The following is a 5606-nucleotide window of genomic DNA, read 5'->3' as shown; positions in this document are numbered from 1 at the left end:
GTGTGTGTGGAGGTCTAGGAGTGCTGTATATCAGCTGGAGAAAGACAGTGCACGCGCGCGTTGTTGAGTTTCAATTGACTTCTTTTCTTCACTTAACAAAATAGCTCGAGTCTATTAGTTCTTAATCTCTTTTATCTCACCTCTATCTTTGTTTGGTCAAGAGCTCCTTTCTTGGCAGCTGTTTACATTATGCCTGGAAGCTTTTGGCCATTCACGCGGAGCCATATAGTGTTGACAGACTTACGCATGACAGATTTGTAGATAAGTTCTTCGATTCTTAGCACTCAAATGATTTATAATTAATCAGAAAATTCTGACAGCAAGCCTATTTTAATCAGCAGATTCATTATCAAGATTTTAATTACTCTTAATGCACCTTTTCAAAAAGGCCACATCACCAATGTTTGTGATGGCAACAACCTTTTTGACTGTTTTTTTTTTCGTCACTTCTGGGAGATCACCTTAGCATCATTTTAAGCTTTTAAAATCGGAATTATTTACTAATGCCACCTTTTCGGTAGCTGACATGGGCATATATTACATGTCAAGCAATTTATTTAGGCCTAGGCCAGATCATTTGCAGTATAACATTAACAAGTAAAAAAGAGTAGATTCTCTCAAGCTAAATTACAAAAATAAACTATGTCATGAGATAGTTCAAATTACCTTTGCTACACTGTAGCTATCTCACTGAAGCGGATCACGAACAAGTTTAGTCGTTATCAGAAAAGCAAAAAAAAAAGGCATTGACCGATGTTTGTCTACACATATCAAAATTTGACTACACAGTCAGGAGCATGGCCAGCTGGTGTGGATGTGTATCCTGTAACATGAGCAAGTCTGCTGTTGCTTGAAGCCTGCTGGAGAAGGAAGCAGGTTCTCTGGTGTGTCACCAACAGGATGTTCTCTCTGACACCCAGGCCCATGACGGAGGTCACCAAGCGGGAAGACAGACCTGCCTGGGCTGATAATGATTTCTCGAAATACCAGAGGAGCTTGTGTCATAGCTGTCACCGTCTGCTTAAATCAAGGGGTTCAACTGCAGTGTAAAAGCTGCTTTGCATGTTGTTGTCAGGCGAGCAACTGCAACTAGTCTTTTTTTCCTCTTTCAAGTAACCTTCTGGAGAGATAGAGATGGAGTAGATCGAAATAACCTTGACCGGAGAAATGATGTCGTTATTTATGGACATCTTCAATGTTGCTTTGCAATTGTGTATTGTATGTAATGTAGAATGAACCGTTTACTCAACGAGTCGGATCTTTTCTTCTACTCTAGAGGTACCAAGGAGAGGGTAGACTGGGGTTACGGAAAAGTCCCGTCATGTAACAAACGTTACCTACCACTCAGTGAAGTAATTTGACCCAGACACCCAGCGTTCGTCTGCTCGTGATTCATTAGCCAGACGGATGGGCACGTTTCATTCTTCCATCGGAATGCTCCGCCTGAGAACTGAAAGCTGCCATTGTCTGCCTCTTCCTGTGATGCCCTCCCTTGGCTGCGTGCAGCGGCGGCGCTGGCTGTGTCACATGACCCGTACGACATCACAGTACGGAGCCTTCCTCGGTTCTCCAACCCTCTCTGCCGCAGGGCCGAGGTCCCCATGGCACGGTGTCAAATGTAGACAAAACACAGAATGGAGGGTGTGGCCTTGTGGCTCACTGGGTAGAGCATGGACCACATGGGCCAACCTTACCGCAGGAGGCCCCGGATTTGAGTCCAGCCTCGGCCATTTCCTGCATGTCTTCCTCCCTCTCTCTCTCTCTCTCTCGCTCGCTCACTCTCTTTCTCTCTCTCTCTCTCTCTCTCTCTCTCTCTCTCTCTCTCTCTCTCTCTCTCTCTTTCTTACCTGTTACTTTCCAATTGTCTCCTCAAATAAAGAAGGCCCCCCAAAACTATATTTTTTAAATGGAGGAAGAGATGGGTTTTAGTGGGGTCTGGCAGAGGAGAAGGGAAGCTGTAGAGAGGATGATTTGACACCTTGCAGATGTTACCTCCACCCCGTTACCCCGCCCACACCCCTCAAACAGTGTTACCCAATCGTTACACTGCACTCACACTGCCAAACCCTGCAGGTACCCCCCCCCCCCTTCCCCCTCTCTGGCCCACTGTACTGTTATCACTAATAAACATACTGCCTCACACTCCACCTTCCCCTTTGTTAGCCCTACTGGGACCCCAACCCTGGTGTTGCTCTGCCTCCCACGGAGTATGGGTCCAACCTACAGTATGTGTGTGTGTGTGTGAGTGCCTATGTGTGTGTGTGCTAACATCTGATCCTCGCCCCCTAACCCTAGAGTCAAGCACCCCCCCCCCCCTGTCATTCTCCTCACCCCCCTACCTCGCCCCCTATATTACTCTCCTTGTCCCAGGAATGTGGGAATGATTGCCTTAATTTTATAAAGCAGACGGCTCCCTTTGGTTCAATTTTCACCAACACCATAAAGAGGCTGTAGTTGTACGAACAGCTAGAGACCATCTGGTTTTGTCATTGCCACGGCTTTAATGACCAGGTAGTAAAAGTTCAATTTGACAGAAATTACAACAGATGTTTGAGAGTGTAAACCCCGGATAGGGGCTGTATCTGGAGGAGGAAACCCTAACCCACAGACCCACAGGCCCTGCCCTCTGCCACCGGCGGCAGGCCGGCCCAGGGGAGCCGACGCCGCTCCCACACGCTGGGCTCTCACCCACCATGACGTGTACCAGAGGTGGTTTGAAAAGCCTTTGCAGCTGCTGGCTGCATTTCGTGGATCCACTTTTGTGCATCCCTTTTGATCGATGCCTCTGCTGAATGAACGCGTGTGAATGTATGCCCTGCCTGACATTGCGACACACTGTGTCGTCCTCAGGTCTCCAGTGGGTACCTGTTTGATCGGGGGGTGTCTTATATGGGCGCCCATAATTTTTTACTAGGGGTTGAATGAATGACGTGAGAGTAAAGCCCTGTGTCCGATTTGAAAAGTCAAATATTACAAACAATAAATGTTATTAACATGATCAAACAATGTTTGCGTTTCAGTGCGGTTACGCATGCAGTGACAAGGCACGGCTGAGGGAGATCGGATGATAAAACAATGAAAATATGTCAATGACATCAGACAGATTGTTTTATTTGCTACCGGTCCATTACCTTCAGCATGTTTATACCACAGCTTTACTTCAAACACACCCTCACTAAACCGTGAGAAAACAGTGCTCTACAGACACACTTCTCACCAAGCACAGGAACTGAGATAGCTCATCAAGAAGGGACTGGAATGTCTTTGCAGATATGTGGAATTGGATATCCTCGAGGCAGGTACTCAGTTTGCTTGTTTTCCCATGCATTCACATCCTTCGATGTCTGTGCTGTCTTGTGTGAAAATAGTTTTCGTATGCAGTATGCCAGAGATAATAAACTATTTGTTTTGATTACAAAACAAGTACTGTACATTGTGATATACATGATTCCCTCAGAGCAGCAAACTGTGAGGCCTGCTGATGAATCTATATTTTGGGGTCAGACTGTCGTAATTGACAATTGTTCTCGCCTTTTTAGATTTACAAGCCCATCACCAATGTTAACAACACCGGGTGAGAACCAGTCAAAATGTCCTATGATAGCCAATTCCCACGGCAGACCAGAATGCATCAGGTCTGGAGGGCCCATGTTCGCACGGTGGGGAATTTTCCCCTTTTTTAAGGGCAAGGCGTGTCTGTGTCTAACATATCTCAAGTCACTGTGGGACATCATGAAATAGTTTCACAACAACGTGAGCTTTGTTTACAACAATACACATAGTTAGCGAGGGAGGTGGGGGGACGGGGGGACGGGGGGGACTGGTGACAAAAGTAATGGTTTGTGAGAACATTGAGAATAGCCCACTCCTGGCAGTGGCCTTAGGGTTGATACTGAAGCTTAGAGTTGATACTAAGAGTGTATCTGTTGTTTTTTTCCTGTCAGTCGCTGTTGCTCTTCAGCTGCAGTGGCCCCACAGGTAAACAAGAGGGAGAGCAAACCATTGTCCTGGGAACAATACGAGACTGGTTGCTGTATTCCATGACACACTATACAGTGCCACGGCGGAGCGAGCTCAACCACCAACTCATCATCCAAGTCGGTCTGTACTGTAGCTACAGTTTGTCTGCTAGGGAGAAACCTCACATTTTCATATACATATCTCACAAAGATTCAGTTTCCACAAATATGCGTTATTTTGAAATGAGGGCTTGAATCAACTGGCCCCGCAGCATTTGCATAGTATTACTAAGAATCTCTAAGCCGTTTTATTTGCTATGAGGATGGGCATGGCCCTGACTTCTAGAAAAGGGCATTCTAAGTAAATAGCACAACTGGTAACCTGTTTCCATGAATTACTGTTGTGGCAACATTGTACATATAACAATGTAATCAGAGCTGGGGATTTCCCCTGTCTGCAAACTAGAACATTACATTTAATTTAAAAAAAAATCATTTGTTGACAAGACATATGGACGGCACATTTCATCGAAGGAAACTGAGAGACGGGTTTTAAAAAATAAATAACAGGAAAATGGTCGGCTAGTGACTGTGGCAACACAGTCATAGGGCGGCTTCACGACAACTTTGTCTTCTCTTGCTCAGTGTTCACCTGCTATCCCATCAGGGCCCTTAGGTCTCACGACATATACACCTCAGACTCTCTTAAGGCCTTTAGCTATCTGGCCAGTCTCTGTCACAATTCAGCCTGCGAGCACTACTCTGCTCGGTGACAGAGGAGTAGGGTGGGTGCTGGGGGGAGGGAAAGGAACGGCGGAGGGGAGGGGGAATGAGGAGATTGACAGACGAGGGAGTTAGAGAGAGACGCAGGAGGAGAGTGTCTTGTTTTTATGAGAACAATGTTGGTCCCTTCTACCAGGGCTTCCTGAGTTTCAGAAGCCCTGCTGTCTCTCAATCTGAAACAGATTTGCGTCCAAAAAAGTGAGAACTCCTCGGTCACCCCCTTTTTCCTGCCTCTGTAGTCACGCCGTACACGGGTCAGAGGTCGGCAAAACATATTCTGAATACGAGGTCACCATGAAACCCTACATGTAATGTGGTGTGCCTCTTTTGAGCTGTGCTGCAAATCTTTTTGTGACTGTCCATTGCTTTTATAGGTTTATTTGAAGCCCATAATTTGTTGGAAAAGGTTTTCTAGAGTCAACAACACCATGAAAAAAGTTGAATAAACATCTATTTTTTACATTATATGCCAATTGTAATTCTTTGTCATTGTGGTTGCAAAGTCAGTCCATTTAGTTACTGTAACTCACATTTGAAATAGACAATTAAAAACGTAATCTCATTGCTTTAGCTGGCTTGAGTAATGTAGGGATATTAAATAATATTGTCGTGTCTGTCTCAGAATATGAAATGTTTTATTTGGGACATTAAACAAACCCTGTAATGTCAGGCCAAATGACAGACACACCCTAGAAGGCTGGTTAGCTTGCACGCTAGATGACTGACCAAATGACTTGCATGCTAACCGATTGGCTCAGTGACTGACTTTCTGACTGATTATAAAAGGCCTGGAAGTCTGTCTGACTGACAGATTGTTGTGCTTTTGTAATCCACAATATAATTGTTCTTTTATTAATAATTTAT

The 5606-nt window shown here is 45.2% G+C and overlaps 1 long non-coding RNA gene across 1 annotated transcript; it reads left to right on the top strand.

Annotated features, from left to right (window-relative positions):
• The first annotated feature begins 3192 nt into the window (after positions 1–3192).
• On the top strand, positions 3193–4722 carry LOC124478751. Its single transcript, XR_006957264.1, has 3 exons — positions 3193–3299; positions 3540–3659; positions 3945–4722. It is a non-coding gene; the product is annotated as an uncharacterized LOC124478751 (long non-coding RNA).
• Positions 4723–5606: the final 884 nt, after the last annotated feature.

This window comes from Hypomesus transpacificus, chromosome 16 (assembly GCF_021917145.1).
Source record: "Hypomesus transpacificus isolate Combined female chromosome 16, fHypTra1, whole genome shotgun sequence".
NCBI lineage: Eukaryota > Metazoa > Chordata > Actinopteri > Osmeriformes > Osmeridae > Hypomesus > Hypomesus transpacificus.
This window is presented reverse-complemented; position numbering and strand designations above follow the sequence as displayed.